This window comes from Bos mutus, chromosome 22 (genome assembly GCF_027580195.1).
Source record: "Bos mutus isolate GX-2022 chromosome 22, NWIPB_WYAK_1.1, whole genome shotgun sequence".
NCBI classification, from domain to species: Eukaryota; Metazoa; Chordata; class Mammalia; order Artiodactyla; family Bovidae; genus Bos; species Bos mutus.
The window spans coordinates 55,692,789-55,714,343 of record NC_091638.1 but is presented as its reverse complement, the minus strand read 5'-3'; the positions used below and the strand labels follow the sequence as shown (position 1 = coordinate 55,714,343).

Sequence of the window (21,555 nt, the reverse complement as noted above, 5' to 3'; positions counted from 1 at the left end):
AGGCTGGGCTCCCCCGGCTCAGAGCAGGCTTGGGCCTGCCCTGTTGGGTGGGATTGGGGGGCGCAGGGGGGTGTGGGTGCCATTCCAACAGAGGCTGCACCCAACGCTGCCCCGGTTCCCACCACCTGCAGTGGGAAGAGCCGTTAGAGGGCTCACTGCACACTTACTCTTCGCTCTCATTCCGTGTACACACACGCCTGTGGAGCCCTCCCCGTGCCACGTGAGGCCAGAGGCTCCCTCCTCCACGACTCACTACAGCCCGTGGGATACCGGTGGAAACTGGCTCAGAGAGGGGCGTCAGTTAGCCCCCGGTCACACAGCAATTAAGGTGCGGGGCTGGGAGCACAGGGGAGTGGGGGTTAGGAGAATAAAGAGGGGGCCGGGACCCCGCAGGTCAGGATGCTCCACCCCCCTGCCCAGGCTCTGGGTACAGGGAGTGGGTCCTGGGAGGGGGACACGGCCCACTCTGTCGCCCTACTGTGGTCTAGTGGGGAAGGGCCTCTGCAATTAGCAGGGGAGACAGCAGGCCTGAGCATGGGTGGTGCGGAGGGGTCCAGGCCCTGCCCAGAGGGTTCAGGGGTACAAGTAAGGCACCCAAGGGCGCTGGGACTCTGCTGAAGGGGAGGTGGCATCAGGCGTCCTTCTCTAGGCCCAAGATGGGGTTTCTAGGAGAGGGCAGCCCATCCTCTGCCATTGGCTGCTCTCTGGAGGGAGTCTGAATTGTGAACCCCAAGTAATTTCAGGATCAACAAACAGTATCATAAGACTTAACATATAGATGCTAAAAAAAAGCCACACTCACAGAACCAGAGGCTAAACAATGGATGGCAGGGCCTGGAGGAAAGGAGATGGTCAGGGCACGAGCAGCACCAATTCCGAGGACAAATGCAGTCTGCGGACCACGAAGGGTTTACATGGGCTACAGTCTATGGGTTGGTAGATTTGGTCAGAGTGGTCCTGACTGAGGTCTCCAAGACCACTCTGCCTGTAGACTGCAGACCACTCTAGAGTATACAGGACCACACTGCCTGTACTCTGCTGAAAGACTGCCTACGGTCTGAACACCACTGCCTCCTGTCTGCAGGACCATGCTGCCTATAATCCCAGGACCACTCTACCTACAGACTGCAGACCAGTCTGTCTAGAGCCTGCAGGAGCTCTCTGCCTACAGTCTCCAAGACCAGTGTGCTTATACTTGACACTGACGGTAGTCAGAGTAGGCCTGTAGGTTGTAGGCAGAGTTGTCTTGATTGTCGTCTACAGAGCACTCTGCCTGTAGTCAGAAGGGGCCCGTGAATGTGCTCTTAATGAATAAAGGTGGTAAAAAATTGGCAAAGATTTAAAAAATTTTAACACTAAGTGCTGGCAAGGGTGTGAATAAACACTTCCAAGAGAAGTATAAATTGGTGCCAGAGATTTGGCAATATGTAACACAAAGCTTTAAAAATCCCTGTAGCCTAAGGAAGAGATAAATGATGTTTTTGTAAGATGATATGCAAGTTTACTTAGAAAACCCAAGAAAATGCTTTGATGAGTACAGATAATAATGAGTATTCAGTAACATAGGAAGATACCAAATTAACGACTCAATCACAGCCTTCCTGTACACAAACAGCATCCAGTTAGAAAACATGATGAGAGAGAGGAACCCAGTATAAGAGCAGGGAAAGAGGTAAAGTCCTGGGAAGAAAACCTGACGTAAAATGTAAAACCTGTCTATGGAAAAACTTCAGAACGGTCCTCAAGAGACCTGCGTGAAAGCGCCCTGGGAGAAACGGGGACGCACCCTGTGGTTCTGCACGGGGCAAGTCAGCGTCAGCAGAGATGTCCCCTTTCCTGAGCAAACGTAAATCGAACACAATCCCGATTTTTAAAAAAATCCAGTATCTTTCCTGGAGCTAGACAAGCTGGCTTTAAGTTTATGTGGAAAAAAAAATAAGAGACCCTTTGAGTATGAAAAGAACAGCGAGGAGGCTCCGCTACACTGAGTTTAAACATCATCAAATCTGTAATTTAGACATTGCGGCAGCAGAACCACAGGCAGATGGGCCAGGGGAACCAAATGGCCGAGAAACGGGACAGGATAGGATGTCCAAAGACGTGGAAATCTACTGTTTTAACCATAAAGGTCTGGGAAATGTGATCTCAAATCATTAGAAAAATAAGAGCTTTTAAATGATATAAGGACCACTGGAGAGTCATTTCCAAAAAGATAAGATTGATTCCACACCTCACTGTATATCCAAATCAACTCCAAGTGGAGCAGAGACTAAAATTTTTTTTACATCTCTTGAAGGTAAAAAACTGTTCAAATACTAGATGCAAACATGGGTGAATTTCTTTATAACCTGGGAGTGGGCAGCCTATAATTAAAGTCTATAAACAACAGAAACAGATACACGGATTATGTAAAAACACACAGGAGGAACTCTGCTGGAAAAGCTCTGGAAGCAGAGCTGAAAAGCCATGACACACGCTGGGTGAAAACATAAGCCTGTACCAGCCCCTCATATGTAAAAGCTCTTCTAAAATCAAGGAGGTAAGAACCAATAAACTGATTAAAAAAAGAAAAACAGGCCAAAGACACGGGCAGTTTACAGAAAAAGACTTGTAAATAGCTTCGATACATAAGAAAAGGTGTTCAACCTTACTTAGAGTAAAAAAAATGCTAAAGCTTTGTAGGACACGGTTTTCAGAACGTCTCTGAAAGATACCACCGTGAAACTGAAAAGGCAGGACAGAGGCAAACAGCCACGCTGTACATAAAGAGGAAGTGTATCAAAATATACAAAGAACTCTTCCAGCTCAGTAATAAAGAGACAAATAATCTGATTTTTTTTTAACATGGGGAAGATTCACCAGATATTTAACAGCAGAGGAAATATAGTACTAATAAGAACCTGAAAAGATGCTCAGCATCCTTAGTCTCCAGGGAAATGCAAATGTAAACCACAACGAGATGGCTGAAGGGCACGTGCAGAGACGCTTGACGTCACTGTTGCTGCTGCTGCTGCTGCTGCTAAGTCGCTTCAGTCGTGTCCGACTCTGTGCGACCCCACAGACGGCAGCCCACCAGGCTCCCCCGTCCCTGGGATTCTCCAGGCAAGAACGCTGGAGTGGGTTGCCATTTCCTTCTCCAGTGCATGAAAGTGAAAAGTGAAAGTGAAGTCGCTCAGTCGTGTCCGACTCTGTGCGACCCCATGGACTGTGTAGTCGACATCACTGTTAGAGACGTATAAACCCAAACCACAGTGAGGCATCGCCTCCCGCTGGCCAGGACGGCCACTGTCAGAACTCTACAACTACCGGAGAGGGTGTGGAGAAAGGGACCCCCAGTACTGCTGGCGGCAGTTCTCTATAGAGAACACTACGGAGGTTCCTTAAGAAACTAAAAATCGGATTCCCGTATGATCCAGCAGTCCCACTCCTGGGCATATACACCCTGCGAGCACCGTACTTCCCAGAGATACATGCACCCTCAACGTTCACCGCAGCAGTATTCACAATCCGCAGGACACGGAAGCGACCTCAATGTCTATCCACAGGTGAATGGGTAGAGAAGATGCGGTACTTAAAGACAATGGGATACCACTCAGTCATGAAAGGGGAATGAAATTGGATGTTTGTAGTGACAAGAACGAACCTAGAGTCTGTCACACAGAGTGAAATGAGTCAGAAAGAGAAAAATATGTATTAGTGCATACGTATGCAGTCTTCCCAGGCGGCGCACTGGTGAATAGCCCACCTGCCAGTCCAGGAGATGCAGGGGACGTGGGTTTGATCCCTGGGAAGGCGTGGGAAGATCCCCGAGAGTGGGAAGCGGCTACCCCCTCTAGTATTTCTTGCCTGGAAAATTCCATGGACAGAGGAGGCTGGCAGGCTACAGTCCATGGGGTTGCAAAGTGTCGGACATCACTGAATGTGCGCACACGCACACATGCAATCTAAAGATGGTATGAATCTACTTGCAGGGCAGTAAGAGAGACACAGATGTCGAGAACAGACCTGTGGGCACCGTGGGGAGGTGCTGGGACAGACTGAGAGGGCAGCGCTGACGCGCACGGCCCCGCGTGAGAGGCAGAGCTGTGGGAAGCTGCAGTGCAGCCCGGGGCGCTCAGCCCGGAGCCCCGGGACGGCCCGGAGGGGTGCGAGCGAGGGGGCTCGAGAGGAAGGGGAGGGGTGCGTGCACAGAGCTGACCCACTGCTGTACAGCAGACACCAACACAACACTGTAAAGCAGTTATAATCCCATAAAAAGCCCCTAAACATAGAAACTTAGGATCCAACAATCCAGCTCCTGGGCATCTATCTGGAGAAAAGTAATTTGAAAAGACCCACACACCCCAGTGTCCACAGCAGCATTATTTACAGCAGCCAAGATGTAGACATCCTCCTCCGCTGGTGTGTAAAGAAGACACGGTACATACATGTGATGGAGCATTAGTCACAGAAAACGAAATAACGCCACCTACAGCGGCATGGACGGACCTAGAGACCGTCATCCTGAGTGAAGTCAGCCAGAACGACGAACATCACACCACCTGTTAAAATATGCGGGACCTAAAGAAAACGGCACAGGTGAACTTACAAAACAGAAGAGTCACGAGTAAGGGACTTACTTTCCCAAGTAAGTAGGCTGCCAGACGGGAACGGGCGTGGGAAGGATCAATTCGGACATGAGGACTGACGTATACACAGGACGACGTGTAAAAGCTAGCTAACAGGGCTTCGGTACAGCTCAGGGAACTCTACTCAGCACTCGGTGGTGTCCACATGGGGAAAGCGTCTAAAGTAAGAGTGGGTGTATGTAGAAATGACTTACATCACTGCCCCTGAAGCTAATACGACAACGTAAGTCAACTGCATTCCAGTAAACATCTTTTAAGAAAGGAAGCAAGCCACAAAGAGCCAGCGCCCCTCGCCTTCTGGAATGGCCGAGGTGAAAACCTGTGGCTGGCCAAGCCGACGGTCGGTGAGAACGGAGGGCGGGGCGGCCGGAGCTCAGCCAGCGCTGCTGGTGGGGCTGGAAGGGGCACGGCCGCTCCGGGGAAGGCCTGGAGACGGGGAGCCCACACGCACAGCTCCCCTGTGCCCCCAAGGAACACAACACGGGCTTGCAAAAGGATTGTGCCCGAAGGTTCACGGCGGGCTTGGTTTGTAGCAGGTGCAGGCTACACCCAACCCATCGAGAGGCAAACGGACACCACACAGTGGGCGCTGCCCACCCTCGAAGGAGCCCGCCTCCAGGGCACGGAGCCGCGTGCACACACCTCAGGGTCGCTCCGCTGAGTCACGGGAGCCTCCGGACACAAGACTGCACGCCCCGTAAATCCATTCACGGGAAATTCTGGAAAGGGCAAGACTAATCTGTGGCGACAGAAAGTAGATCATCTGCCACACTCACCAAACTACACACTTGAAACAGGTGTGTTTTACTACACGTCAACTGCACTACAGTAAAAGTGATTACAAAAAAAGCTACACAGACTGTTTCTCATCACTCAGATTGACTCAGATTGGCAAAAGCCCCAGAGCTTGACAGTGCCCCTGCTGTCCTGCCCCTGCCAGGACGCAGGCCTTCAGACCCACGGACCAAAGTGCAGCGATACTAATGGAATGATACACTGGAAGTTAAAGCAGATGGCTACCTCTTAGGCGCGGGTGGAATGCACGCGCGGCTGCTTTGAACATATCTTTTTCACTTTACAATCAAGTAAATGTTTTGCATATTTAAAACACCAAAAACAAAAATAACGGAAAGCACAGGCAGAAAACCAAGAGACCCGGGTTCGATCCCTGGGTCGGGAAGATCCCGTGGAGGAGGAAATGGCAGCCCACTCCAGTATCCTGGCCTGGGAAATTCCATGGGCGGAGGAGCCTGGCGGGCTACAGTCCATGGGGTTGCAGAGGCGGACATGACTGAGCGCGCACACACATAAGATGGGCTAAGGAATGAATAGACGTTTCTCCTAAACAGACAGATGGCCAAGAAGCGCCTGAAAAGACACTTGATCATCACTAGGCTTCAGGACAGCACAAAGCAAAGCCTCAAGGAGATAGCACTCTGCACCCATTCAGTTCAGTTCAGTTCAGTCGCTCAGTGCTGTCCGACTCTTTGCGACCCCATGAATCGCAGGACGCCAGGCCTCCTGTCCATCACCAACTCCCGGAGTTCACTCAGACTCAAGTCCATCAAGTCAGTGATGCCATCCAGCCATCTCATCCTCTGTCGTCCCCTTCTCCTCCTGTCCCCAGTCCCTCCCAGCATCAGAGTCTTTTCCAATGAGTCAACTCTTTGCATGAGGTGGCCAAAGTACTGGAGTTTCAGCTTCAGCATCATTCCCTCCAAAGAAATCCCAGGGCTGATCTCCTTCAGAATGGACTGGTTGGATCTCCTTGCAGTCCAAGGGACTCTCAAGAGTCTTCTCCAACACCACAGTTCAAAAGCATGAATTCTTCGGCACTCAGCCTTCTTCACACTCCAACTCTCACATCCATACATGACCACAGGAAAAACCATAGCCTTGACTAGACGAATCTTTGTTGGCCAAGTAATGTCTCTGCTTTTGAATACGTTATCTAGGTTGGTCATAACTTTCCTTCCAAGGAGCAAGCGTCTTTTAATTTCATGGCTGCAGTCACCATCTGCAGTGATTTTAGAGCCCCAAAAAATAAAGTCTGACACTGTTTCTACTGTTTCCCCATCTATTTCCCATGAAGTGGTGGGACCGGATGCCATGATCTTCGTTTTCTGAATGTTGAGCTTTAAGCCAACTTTTTCATTCTCCACTTTCACTTTCATCAAGAGGCTTTTGAGTTCCTCTTCATTTTCTGCCATAAGGGTGGTATTATCTGCATATCTGAGGTTATTGATATTTCTCCCGGCAATCTTGATTCCAGCTTGTGTTTCTTCCAGTCCAGTGTTTCTCATGATGTACTCTGCATATAAGTTAAATAAGCAGGGTGACAATATACAGCCTTGACGTACTGCTTTTCCTATTTGGAACCAGTCTGTTGTTCCATGTCCAGTTTTAACTGTTGCTTCCTGACCTGCATACAGATTTCTCAAGAGGCAGGTCAGGTGGTCTGGTATTCCCATCTCTTTCAGAATTTTCCACAGTTTATTGTGATCCACACAGTCAAAGGCTTTGGCATAGTCGATAAAGCAGAAATAGATGTTTTTCTGGAACTCTCTTGCTTTTTCCATGATCCAGTGGATGTTGGCAATTTGATCTCTGCTTCCTCTGCCTTTTCTAAAACCAGCTTGAACATTAGGAAGTTCATGGTTCATGTATTGCTGAAGCCTGGCTTGGAGAATTTTGAGCATTACTTTACTAGCGTGTGAGATGAGTGCAATTGTGCAGTAGTTTGAGCATTCTTTGGCATTGCCTTTCTTTGGGATTGGAATGAACACTGACCTTTTCCAGTCCTGTGGCCACTGCTGAGTTTTCCAAATTTGCTGGCATATTGCATGCAGCACTTTCACAGCATCATCTTTCAGGATTGAACTAGCTCAACTGAAATTCCATCACCTCCACTAGCTTTGTTCGTAGTGATGCTTTCTAAGGCCCACTTGACTTCACATTCCAGGATGTCTGGCTCTAGATGAGTGATCATACCATCGTGATTATCTGGGTCATGAAGATCTTTTTTGTACAGTTCTTCTGTGTATTCTTGCCACCTCTTCTTAATATCTTCTGCTTCTGTTAGGTCCATACCATTTCTGTCCTTTATCGAGCCCTTCTGTGCATGAAATGTCCCCTTTGTATCTCTAATTTTCTTGAAGAGATCTCTAGTCTTTCCCATTCTGTTGTTTTCCTCTATTTCTTTGCATTGATCGCTGAAAGAGGCTTTCTTATCTCTTCTTGCTATTCTTTGGAACTCTGCATTCAGATGCTTATATCTCCTTTTCTCCTTTTGCTTTTCACTTCTCTTCTTTTCACAGCTATTTGTAAGGCCTCCCCAGACAGCCATTTTGCTTTTTTGCATTTATTTTCCATGGGGACGGTCTTGATCCCTGTCTCCTATACAATGTCACGAACCTCATTCCATAGTTCATCAGGCACTCCATCTATCAGATCTAGGCCCTTAAATCTATTTCTCACTTCCACTGTATAATCATAAAGGATTTGATTTAGGTCATACCTGAATGGTCTAGTGGTTTTCCCTACTTTCTTCAATTTAAGTCTGAATTTGGCAATAAGGAGTTCATGGTCTGAGCCACAGTCAGCTCCTGGTCTTGCTTTTGCTGACTGTATAGAGCTTCTCCATCTTTGGCTGCAAAGAATATAATCTTATCTGATTTCGGTGTTGACTGTCTGATGATATCCATGTGTAGAGTCTTCTCTTGTGTTGTTGGAAGAGGATGTTTGCTATGACCAGTGTGTTCTCTTGGCAAAACTCTATTAGTCTTTTCCCTGCTTCATTCTGTATTCCAAGGCCAAATTTGCCTGTTACTCCAAGTGCTTCTTGACTTCCTACTTTTGCATTCCAGTCCCCTATAATGAAAAGGACATCTTTTTTGGGTGTTAGTTCTAGAAGATCTTGTAGGTCTTCATAGAACCGTTCAGCTTCTTCAGCGTTACTGGTTGGGGCATAGACTTGGATTACTGTTACATTGAATGGTTGCCTTGGAAACGAACAGAGATCATTCTGTCGTTTTTGAGATTGCATCCAAGTACTGCATTTCTGACTCTTTTGTTGACCATGATGGCTACTCCATTTCTTCTGAGGGATTCCTGCTCGCAGTAGTAGGTATAATGGTCATCTGAGTTAAATTCACCCATTCCAGTCACCCATTAGGCTGGCTTTAGTCAAACAGTCAGGCGGTAGCCAGTGTCGGCAAAGGTTTGGGGGAACTGAACGCAAGACGGTGAGGCTTCTTTGGAAAGCAGTTCAGCAGCTCATCAGACAGTTCCCAAATCACCCAGAAACCCCACTCCTGGGTGTAAACCCAAGAGAAATGAAAGTCCACTTCCACACAAACAGTAGAGCATGAATGTTCACAGCACTATTCATAACAGTGAAAGAAACCACCCAAATGTCCACCGAGTGGTCAGTGGAAAACGGGGCCCCTCCCTGCGGTGGAGTATTATTTGGCCAAACACCTGCCTACGCTCCATCTTCTTGAGAGTCTGAGGACTTTGGGGAGACCATCCCCTTTCACACGGAGGCCCCTCAAGTACAGAGGGACTTCTGTAACCCGCCACGGAGGCTGAGCCACTAAGGGGGAGAGTGGAGGCTCTTCCTGCTTTATTTCACCATGTCCTTACTGCTGAGCGAAATTCCTTCTACAGAAAGGGACAGAAGCGTGTGCCTGGACTCCCATCCTGTTAGGCGGGCATGCAGTGAGAAGCCCCACGGCCAACGGCACGCAAAGGAAGCATGGCCAGCCCAGGGCAGAGGAAAGGCCAGGCAGGGCGCCCTGGCTCCCTGGGCTCCCCGCTCCGGCCCCCGACCCTGTTCAGAAAGCTGAGCCTGCATTGTTCCGGCCCCCTGGGAGAGGACCGGCTGCAGCCTGTGCTCCGGCTGGCTGGGGGGCCTGGGCGGTCTCTGACGGGGGTGGGGGGGTCGTCCTGTCCCCTAGCTGTCGTCCTGCAGCAGGGACAGCCCACCCAGAGGAGGTGCTGCTGCCCGCAGGCCAGTGTAGGGGTGTGGGCAGGAGGGGGACCCCCAATCTGGGGAAGGGGAGCCGTCCAACCGTCAGGGTGCACGCTGGAGCACACGCACCGGGGGGCTCCAGGCCTCCTGGTCCACTCTCCCGGAGACACGGACGCGTTTCAAGGGGCCGTTCGTCATGCGGTTTCAAACTTGTGTCCCATTTCTGGACCACACTGCTGGAGCCCACAGACTAGGGTTTTTCTTTGGTAAACACCGTAATTATCCCGTAAATGGCACAATTATATTTGTGCGTGTGTTAAAAGTATTCATTTGTTCAATGTAAACATTTAAAATAGGCCACAGTTTTTGAAACCTGGTTTTAGAGTTTCTATTTTTTTTAAGATTAAAAATAAAAACCTGTGGGTCTCTCTGTGCAGCCCTGCTCCCCACACCCCCTGGCCGGCACCCTCGGAGGCACGAGTCTTCCCACTGGGAAGATGCGGGGGTTGGGGGTGGCGAGGGGGGTCACTGGACAGTGCTTCCCCAACAGGGGTTGAGCCAGGGTTCTGTCCACTTGGGGGGAGAAGGAAGGTCCCATCATGGGTCCACGTGGCTCGTGCTAACAGCCATCCATTCAGTCATTCCCTCGCGCACATGGTGGTGCTGCACGGACAGGAGGAGGGCAGGGGGCCCCTTCATTTCCTGCCTGTCCAGGTGGCCAGGACTTCTCTCACGAGACCTGCGGAGGCTGGGGGGCGGGGGGGCCAGGGAGGGTTCCCTGCTCACCAGCCTCAGCATCCCCCATCCTCAGCTCTGTGTTTTAGTCTGTGCCTCTGCCTGACTCCCTGGAGGACTGGGTGCTCCTGAGGGCGGGGCCCGGCCTGTGGGACCCCTGTGCTCCCAGCCCTGCTGGAGGGCCTGGCCCAATACGTAGCTTCTGAATGAACAAGATTCAGAACCGTCTGCTCCGGGAACGGAACCTCTCTTCCACAGCGGAGAAAGGAGAGGGGAATGTCGGTGTGAACAGAACACCCAAGCATCAAGCAGTAAAGAAAGGGTCCGTCAAGCCTCCTTTGTGGTTGCTAGGAAGGTAAGTTGCTGTGGCCACTAAGGAGAACAGTATGGAGGTTCCATAAAGAAAAAAAAAAAGCACAGAGAGAGCCACCCCATGACCCTGCGATCCCACTCCTGGGCACATACCTGGGGAAAAACATGGTCTAAATGGGTACATGCACCCCGGTGCTCACAGCGGTGCGTTTCCAGCAGCCAAGACGCGGAAGCGACCTAGACGCCCACTGACAGAGGAACGGATACAGAGGATGCACGCGTACACAACGAAAGGCCACTCAGCCACTGGAAACAATGAGGTAATGCCGCCTGCAGCCACACGCATGGACCTAGAGAGTGTCACACTGAGCGAAGTCAGTCGGACGGAGGAGAGATATCATGCGACACCCCTTACACGTGAAATCTAAAAGGAAATTACACAAATGAATTTATCTACAAAACAGAAACACACTCACAGAGAACAAACTTATGGTTGCCAGGGGGAGGACTGCAGGGAAGGTGCCAGGGGGAGGACTGGACGGAAGGGACAGTTGGGGAGTTTGGGCTGGACATGTACACACGGCTATACTTAAAACGGACAACCAGCAAGGGCCTTGTGGGATAGCACGGGGAACTCTGTTCAATGTTGTGTGGCAGCCTGGATGGGAGCGGAGTTTGGGGAGAATGGATACATGTATGGCTGAGTCACTCTGCTATGCACGTGAAATTATCACAATCTCGTTGATCGGCTCCACGCCAATATAAAACTGCTTTTTTTCAGTCCCTCAGTCCACCTGCTTTGCTGGGCATCCTGGCAGGTCAAGCCCTTGGCTTCCAGGCCCACGGGATGGTGGGGCAGGGCTGTGGGCGCCTCCTGCCAGGTAGGCGGGCAGTGGAGCCACCTTCGAGACCAGACCACTGATGCCTCATCCCCCTTCCTGGGAGCCCCCAGCGGGCCCTATGCCAGGCCCTGGGGGTGCAGAGTGGTGGGCAGCTCTTGCTTGTGGACTCCCAGAGGCCTGGAAGTGGGCTTAGTCCTGGCCGGGGATGAAGCTGTGTGTGAACAGCAGTGGGGGGCTAACCTGTCTGTCTGGCGGCGGTTCGCAGCACACGCCTCTGGGGAGGGGCGCCAGGTAGAGGCTCAGGCAGGCCCTGGGTTCCCAGCCCGTGCTCCGGTCACACCAAGGGATAGCCCTGCCCTCTCTTTCACAGTCAGCCCAGCATCTGAGCGCACAGCGCACACACGGTTTCCCCGGGTGCACCCTGCGGTCGGAAGCTGAAGACCCTTCCGCCCCTCAGACAGGGGCGACTGGTGGGAACTGCCTGGGCTGCTGGTGGAGCAGACGACGTCCTCAGGGACAACAGATGGGAGAGACAGGGCCGCGGGTTCAGGCAGGAGGCCAGGGCGGAGGGGGAGGGCCCCCACAGGGGAGCCCACACCCACGTGGGACGGCCGGGCCGGTGCTGTCATGGACCATCCCAGCCCCTCATCCACCTCCATCCACCTGCCTTTTGCCCTCCTTCGGGGAGATGAAATGACCCCGCAGGCCCCCTCCTCCGGGATGTGCACGCCCCCCGGGGCACCCCACCCTGGTGCTTCCCCTTCTGAAAGACACCCTCCTGCCACTCCAGCCTCAGCCTGAACACTCAAACCTCCTCTCGCCTGGCCTCTGCTGGGTGCCAGATGTGGGGAGGAATTAAGGCCCGACCCTCTTCCCGGGGAACCCTTACCCCAAATTCAGGCTGGAGGAGGCGCGGCTAGAACTCGTGGAACTCGGAACTTGGGAGTGTCCGAGGCTAAACTTCTTAGCAGCCTCCCCCTTTGCCTTCCCCACGGGCACCAGATTCAGGGGCCCTCTGGGCACTGCCCCTCAGTTCCAGAAAGGAGACTAGGTTTTACTAGAAAGAAACTGTGGTGGCCAAGGCACCTGGTAGGCTGCAAATAAGGACTTCACTGCATACACCAGCAGGCGATGGTCAAAGGGACTGATAATGTGTATAAAACAGATAACTAATGAGAACCTGAGGGCTTCCCTGGTAGCTCAGCTGGTAAAGAATCCGCCTGTAATGCAGGAGACCCCGGTTCGATTCCTGGGTCAGGAAGATCCTCTGGAGAAGGCAAAGGCTATCCACTCTAGTATTCTGGCCTGGAGAATTCCATGGACTGTGTAGTCCATGGGGTCGCAAAGAGTCGGATACGACTTGAGCAGACTTTCACTTTCAGTGAGAACCTACTATACAAGTCAGGGAACTCTATTCCATGTTGTGAAAGTGAAGTTGCTCAGTCGCTCAGTCGTGCCCGACTCTTTGCGACCCCACGGACTGTAGTCTACCAGGGTCCATCCATGGGATTTTCCAGGCAAGAGTACTTGGAGTGGGTTGCCATTTCCTTCTCCAGGTAATCTTCCCATCCCAGGGATGGAACCCTGTCTCCCGCATTGCAGGCAGACGCTTTATCGTCTGAGCTACCAGGGAAGCCCCATGCTGTGGGGTGAGCTGAATGGGAAGGAAATCCAAAAGAGTTGGCTGCGGTGGCAGCAGGAGCGGGGACTCTCCCCGGGGTTGGGGGACGACTCTGTCTGGCTGCAGCCCCCACAGCTGATAAAGCCCACAGAAGGGTGAGGCAGGACCTGGGCACAGCCTGGGCCACACGGCGCCTCTGGGGGCCTCTGTCCCCCAACCCCTACACAGGTGCTCTGGGCTCCAGGTGACAAGAGGTGATGAGAACAGCCTTACACCCCAGAACCAAGATCCAGAGAAAAGAGCCAGCACGCTGGGCCGGCCCTCGCGAGTGCCGGGGTCGCCTGGCTGGTCCTCACCTCCCTGCTCCAGGTACCTAGAACACAGCAGACGTGGGACACAGACAAGGGACAGGAGGGGGCCCTGGAGGGGGGGCCGGGTGCCGTCCTCTCCAAGGAGGCGCGGGAGGGAAGCGGAGAGAAGAGGCTGCTGTGAGTGGTACCCAGGCTGGAGGCACAGAACTCAACACCACCACTAGCTGACAGTCCCCCCGGCTTGCATCCACCTTCTCAGGGCTGCTCGGGCGCTGGGGGCAGAAGGACGTGGGTGGGCGGGGAGACGGTACAGCCCATGGTGGGCAGGGGGCTCAAGCCACCCCTTGGGCCAGAAAAGAGAACCTGCTGGCTGGGGCTGCTGTCCTTGTCCTTCCCCCTCACACATACCCCGGGGGAGGAGGGCATCCAGAGAGCCCGGTCCAGCACCAGAGGGAGGATCAGGCAGGTGGTAAACATGCGTTCAGGCAAGTTTTAATGATATGATAAAATGATCAGAAGTGTCTGAAATGAAAGGAGAAAATAAAACTGTATGCTTAGTCTGACCCTGGGGCTTGCAGGGGAAAAAAAAGAGCCAGAAGCAGAAAGCAGATTGAGTAGTGAAAATCACGGGTGTGAGTTTCATTCTTGATTTGAGCATTTTTTTTTTTTTTTATAATACTCGGGAAGCTCAAATGGTAGAGAGTTCACCTGCACTGTGGGAGACCTGGGTTCGATCCCTGGGTTGGGAAGATCCCCTGGAGAAGGGCACGCCTACCCACTGACTATTCTTGCCTGGAAAATCCCCATGGACAAAGGAGCCTGGCGCGGTACACCCCATAGGGTCAGACACAACCGAGCGACTCACACTTTCACTTTATGGCGCTGACCTGTGACCTCTGTGATGGGGAAAAAGTGTGGTGTAAAGAGGTGGGATCCTGACACCCCCTCTCCCCTGCCCAGTGTGTGGAGGTGAGGGCGTGGTTCTGGGCGCCAGGACTAGCCGCTGTTGCTCTCTTGCGCTTTTCGCTCCCAGCAAGTGCTGAGGAGTAAAGGGAGACAGTCTGGAAGAGGGGGCTCCCTCCCTCCAGGCATGTCCTTAAAGGAGCCCAGCATCTAAGAGCCCTGAGGGGGCTTTATGGCATAAAGACGGGGTCTAATTGAGCACTGATGCAGGGGTCAGTGGGGTCCAGGGATGAGGACGGGTGAGGAGCGGCGGCCTCGGGTTCCCAACCCCTCGTCTGGAAGGAGGGAGACTAAAATAGCAGGGAGTGACTAACTTCAGGGTGTGGACTCCCCGCTGCATTTGGGCAGGAGCGGGGACTTATTCTGGGGACGACGTGAAGGAAGGGGGCATGTGGGGGAAAGCAGCCAGGCCCCAGGCTTGTTTGCTTTCTTCCTGACTTCAAAACACATTTTTCAAATTAGGTGGTAAGAACACAGGGCGATTTCTGTGGCACCAAAATACTTTCTTTCAAGATATGATTTATATGTTTGACCCACATTTTAAATGAAACGATTATTGAGATAAATGGCCGTGCTGGAGGCTGCAAAATGGTTTCCATTATGTAGTTCTTCTTTTCAGGGCCTCAGAAGACTTTCTGAAGAGTGCCCCATAAAAAGGCGGGCGCTCTGGCATTTCTGTTCTCTGCCTCAGAGGGCTTTCGGGGTCAAACGCTGGGGAGGGGGAGGCGGGCGGGAGGCAAGTGTGTGAGCTCAGAGCTCCAGCGTGAGGTGAATGCAGCATCTAAACAGATGTAGGAGAAGCGACTTGGTACCAAGAGGAGAATTGGGAAACTAAATCTGCAAATGCAGGTGCCCTGGGCATCAGTACAGGGCCAGGTACAACCCCTGCAGGAGTCTCCTGAGTGCTGGCCTCTGGGCAGGACCAGCAGAGGCCACGGATGAGACAGAGGTGGATCCCCTGGACTCGGCACCAAAGAACAGGAACCTGAGTGTGGTCTGGAGATGAGGGTGGATCACAGCCGAGAAACAGACCCCTCCCCACACACACGGGTCGAACGACCTTCAACCAAGCTGCCAAAGGAACGTGGTGGGGAAAGGAGTGCCTTCCCACCACGTGGTGCTCAAACAGCTAGATCTCCTCATGGAGAAAAATGAACCTGAGCTTTATCCCAAATCACACACAGAAATGAATCTGAAATGAATCATGGACATATATGTAAAAGCAAAAGGCATCTTCTTTAATTGATGAGACATAGATGTAGGCAAAGAATTCCTAAGATACCAAAAGTATAGACCATAAAATAAACAATAGACTGGATTTCATCAAAATTCAAAGCTTTTTCTCTTTTAAAGACAACGCTAAAGAAATTAAGAAGCAAGCCAAAGATACTGAGAAAACACGTGTGATGCAGACAGATAAGTGACAAAGGACCTCTGTCCAGAAACTATAAGGAACTCATGACTCAATCATAGGAAGATAAATTACCCAGTGGAAACATGGTCAAAAGGTTTGAGAGAAGTGTCATGAAAGAATACAGACAGTAATTAAATACATGAGAAGATGGTCAACATCCACTGTCATCAGAAAGCTGAAATAAAACCCATGTACCCACCCAAATGGCCAAAATTAAAGGGAAGACCAGCTTTCAGAGTTGAAAACAACAGAATTCTCACACTCTGCTGATGGAAGAGATGGCATACACCTTTGATACACAGTTCAACAGCTTCTGAAAAATGAAATATGTACCCCACAAGACAGAACTAAATTCAGATATCAATTAAATAAACTCCTATATACTGACAAAAACTTAAATATGAACTTATAATGATAACCCAGCAATTCCAGTTCTAGGTAATCACTCAGACAAATGGAAACACATGTCCACACAGAGACCTGTTCAACAATCACACATCGGAGCTTTATTTTTAATAGTCTCAAACTGGAAACAAATACTCATTGATAAATAAGTGAATAAACAATTATGATATAAAATGGGATACTTTTCAGCAATTAAAAAAAACTACTGACCCATGCAAGGAAATGGAAGAATCTCAAAAATTTACTGAACAGAAGAAGCTACACAGAAGAGTATTCAATATATGATTCCAAAACACGACCCTAAAATTTGTATGGAACCACAAAAGGCCCCCAGATAGCCAAAGCAATCTTGAGGAAGAACAGAGCTGGAACCATCACACTCCCTGATTTCAAACTACACTACAAACTATAGTAATTAAACCAGTGCGGTACGGGCATTAATACAGACACAGAGGCCGATGGAGCAGGACAGACAGCTCAGAAATAAGGCCCTGGGTTTATGGTCAGGTACTACTTGACAAAGGAGCCAAGAATACGCGATAGTGTTTTCAGTAAATGGCGTTAGGAAAACCAGTAAACCACACGCAGAAAAATGAGACTGGATCCTTATCTTGTACCACTCACAAAAATTAACTCAAAAGGGATTAAAAACTTACACATAAGACCTGATACAAAAAACCTGATATGGAAGAAACTCCTTGACATTGGTCTTGGCAATGGTCCTTTTTATATGATACCAAAAGCACAAGTAACGAAAGCAAAATTCAACAAGTGGACTACGTCAAGCTAAAAAGATTTTGCAGAGCTGAAGAAACTATGAAATAAAAAGGAAATCTACAAATGGGAGAAAAAGCGTTAAGTCACTCATTCGTGACTCCTTGTGACCCCATGGACTGTAACCCACCAGGCTCCTCTGTCCAAGGAATTCTATAGGCAAGAATATTAGAGTGGGTTACCATTTCCTTCTCCAAGGGACCTTCCTGACCCAGAGATCGAACCTGGGTCTCCCTCACTGCAGGCAGAATCTTTACTGTCTGAGCCACCAGGAGAGCCCGAGAATGGAAGAAAATATTTGCAAATCATATATGAGATAAGGGGTTAATATCCAAAATATATAAAGAACTCATACAACTTAGTAACAACCACTACCACCACCATCACCACAAAACTAAACAATAATCTAAGCAATCTGGTTTTAAAAATGAGCAGAGGAACTAAATAGACATTTGTCCAAAGACATGCAGACGGCCAACAGTCACCGGAAAAGATGCTTAACATCACTCGTCATCAGGGAAATGCAAATCAAAACCACAACGAGGTATTACCTTATACCTGTTAGAATGGCTAGCATCAAAGAGACAAACAACCAATGCTGGTGAGGATGTGGAAAAAAGGCAATCCTTGTACACTGTTGGTGGGAATACAAATTGGTTCAGTTTAGGATGGAAAACATTTATGGTAGTTCCTCAAAAAAAGAGTAAAGAAGAGAACTACTTTCTGATCCACTGATTCCACTCCTGGGTATCTATCTAAAGGAAATGAAAACAGGATATTAAACAGATACATGCGATTCCGTGTTTACTGCAGTGTCATTCACAACCAAGATACGAACACAACCTACGCGTCTGTCAACAGATGAACAGATAAAGACACACACAGTGGAGTACAGTCAGCCGAGAGAGAGGGAAATCCTGGGGGCACGGTGCTCAGTGATGCGGGCCACACGGAGGAAGACAGACACTGTGTGATCTCACATACGTGGAACAAAACAGGCAAACTTGTAAGAGCAGAGAACGGGGTGATGGGTACCAGAGGCTGAGGGGCTGGAGGAATGGGGAGATGCTGTTTAAGGGTACAAACTCGCAACTAGTTGATAAACAGGTCCTGAAGAGCTAACGCACAGCACAGTCATGATACAAAATGGTAGTGTTATCAACTTTGAAGTTGCTAACAGACCAGATCATGATTGTTCTCAACACAAACAAATGAAAATTCTGGGACATGAGGAGGGGGGAGGTCTAGCTAACACTAACATTGTAAGAAATAAATTCAAATCAACACGTTGTATACAAACTTATACAATGCTTCATGTCCATTATATCTCAGTAAAAATAAATTTTAAAAAATAAAACAAAAAATGTGGCTGCATTTATATGAAATCTCGGGAAATACAAATGGAATCCGTAATGACTGACGGAAATCAGACCCCTGACTGCCTGGGGGTGGGTGGTGTAGGATTTCAGTGTTAGGGGCCCTGAGGAAATCTTCACCTTTCGGGGTGATTAGACATCGCCCATATTTTGACTGTGGTGGTAGTTACACATGTGTAAGTTGGTCAAGAATCATAGCGAAGTACACTTTTACATACATTCACTCTGTGTAAATTCAACCTCAATACATTTGATATTTTAAAATTCAGCAAAAAAAGCTAAAAGGTGGGACGTTCACAGAACATAAATATATGCTGTGCTGTGCTTAGTCATTCAGTCGTGTCTGACTCTTTGCAATCCCATGGACTGCAGCCCACCAGGCTCGCTCCTCCGTCCATAGGATTCTCCCGGCAAGAATGCTGGAGTGGGTTGCCACGCCCTCCTCCAGGGAATCTTCCCGACCCAGGGATTGAACCCAGGTCTCCCATACTGCAGGCAGATTCTTTACCATCTGAGTCACCAGGAAAGCCCAATGTTTATAATAATTGCCAAGATATACAATTTAAGAGGAATACTGTGGCTTTTCCAAAATGGCCAAGAAGGCAGAGGGTAGGCAGTTCCCAAGGGGTTGGGGGGGGCCCTCCCACCTTTTCAGCACTCAGACTGTCTCCCAACTGCCTGACCCAGTGTAATTTTCCAGCCACTCTGAGCGTAATAGAATCACTTCAGCCCAGCGTCCTTGCTTCCACAGCTGGTTGGCAGCCCTTCTCTTAGCCTGGCTAGGACCTCCCCTTTAGTCACCAATCAACACCCCGCATGTTAGCCTGGGGCTAACGAGCCTGGCCTCTGACACCAGACTTCCGGGACCACATCCCACTTACTAGCTGGGTGACCTTGAGCAATTTACCTAATCCTTCTGTGACTGTTTTCTCATCTGGAAAATGAAGACAGAAACAGCATCTTCACAGGGCTGTGTGACAAAGACTTCAAAGTGCTCAGAACAGTACCCAATATCAGGTAACACAGTATGTGCTGTTATATGTCTGAAATTATTGGGAACACAAATTAACAACCTGAAAGAGAAAAAAAAAATCCCCCTTCACATCATGAGTGTTTCTTGGTCAGCTCTTAGAAGTTGTGAGTAATTGATCTCATAGAAGAGTCTAATGAAAGCTTTTCCTGCTGAAAGTACCTCAAAGCTGCTTCCTCCTGACATGTCACTCCTTCACCTGCTTACTCACAAGAATTATGAGTTAGATCTAACTCTGTAGAGTTAGAGTTAGTGCTCCCGAGTTCAGATCTGGGCTCTCCCACTCAAAAGCTCTGTGACCTCAGGCAAGGTTTCCTACTGTGTATGAGACTCAGGTGCAGAGTTATCCTCACAAGAGCTCTCAAAGGTAAACACGCCACGGGTGGAGAGCACTCACCCAGGACCTGGCGACAAGCGGGCCCTTAAGAAACATTAAATCGATCCCAGTCCAACTGTGCTGAGGCCACGGGAGCACGGGCCCTTTCGGCTCCTGGCTGAGGATTTCCTAACGGACGTGGGATTTACGTAACACCTCCTTCATTGCTGCGTTCAGATCCTTGAGGGAGAATGGGGCCTGAGACTCAGAAATCAGGAAAGAAACCGATGCTCTCTGTGGAGGAAGTATGTATGTATGTGAGAGCTGGACCATAAAGAAGGCTGAGCACCGAAGAATTGATGCTTTCGAACTGTGGTGCTGGAGAAGACTCTTGGAGTCCCTTGGACTGCAAGGACATCCAACCAGTCCATTCTGAAGGAGATCAACCCTGAATATTCACTGGAAGGACTGCTGCTGAAGCTGAAGCTCCAATACTTTGGCCACCTGATGCGAGGAGCTGGCTCACTAGCAAAGACTCTGATGCTGGGAAAGACTGAAGGCAGGAGGAGGAGGGGACGACACAGGATGACATGGTTGGATGGTATCACTGACACGATGATGCTCAAGTTGAACAAAACCTGGGAGATGGTGAAGGACAGGGAAGCCTGGCATGCTGCAGTCTATGGGGTTGCAGAGAATCGGACACAACTTAGCGACTGAACAACAATGACAGTAACAATCCATCCATCCACTCATCCGTTCTACAAACACGGAACACCCTCCATGTCCCGGGCCCTCTGCTGGGCTCTGTGTGTGCAGCCTCCACCCTCAGGAGGCCCCCACGTGTGTGACACTCCATCCTAGTGGAGGCGACAGGACACTGAGACACGACTGGAACCAAGAAAATAGCTCCAAGACACGTGAGTGCCACGAAGGTGCGGTAAGTAAACACCGAGTGAGAGGCAGAGCAGCAGAGGAATGCTTGCTGTAGACAGGGATTCTTAGGAGGTCCCGCGAGGCAACATTTCAGCTGAGATCTGAGAATCGGGAAGGCACCGGCCCACCGGGTGGACAGAAGGGGCTCCGGGTGGCAGGAATGGCAGGTGCAGAGATCTGAAGGCGTGCGTGCTCCAGGGACTGATGGCGGAGCCCATGGTCAGGGTGGGAGGAGCTCAAGGCAGAGGCTCCATGAGGAGGGGGGCCCATCCATTGTGAGAAGTCTGGCTCTGCTCTAAGCCAGTGAGCTCAAGTGGGAAGCAGCATGATCACAGAGGGTGCCAGGAGAAGCAAAGAGCAGGGTACGTATCTGAGGTCTCGTCTGGAGAGAGACCCAGCAGGCTGAGCGTGAGTATCTAAGATCGGAGTTCTAAAATGTTAGAGCTGGAGACGATCTCACACACGGCAGGTCCTCCCAGCCTCGCCTCCAGTCATGGGAGGGAGACCAAGACCTAACTGAGGTCACAGGTGGAGCCGGGCATGGAGCCCCAGACTAGCAGGGTGGTCCTGGGTCTAGCCGCAGACCTGGTCCATGCCTGACGAAGGAGAGGTGAGGGGTCCGCCTCCCCGGATGCCCCCCACCAAGTGCACTCACACAAATGTTTACCCTGAGAACGAGGGCGGTGGCCTCCACACAACACAAATGCCCTCCCCGTGTACTGAGACTCTGCACCTCCTGCGGAATGGGGGTCTGGCTTCCCCCACTGCGGCCCTGGAGCGGTCCTGGAAGGCACAGCCCTGCCCTGAACCCCGGGCTCTGTGGCCAGGACAGAACTGCTGTGCTGAGGGTCACTGCTGCTGGCGCAGGGGGTGGGCCCCCCACCCCTGGCCCTGCAGTCTCGGGAGGCTGGCTGCCCGGT

At 50.5% G+C, this 21,555-nt stretch overlaps 1 protein-coding gene across 2 annotated transcripts in view; it reads right to left on the bottom strand.

The window, feature by feature from the left end:
* Positions 1–21,555, bottom strand: part of ATG7 (autophagy related 7) — a 274,172-nt gene that overhangs the window by 1,216 nt on the left and 251,401 nt on the right. The gene's annotated exons all lie outside the window — the stretch shown is intronic.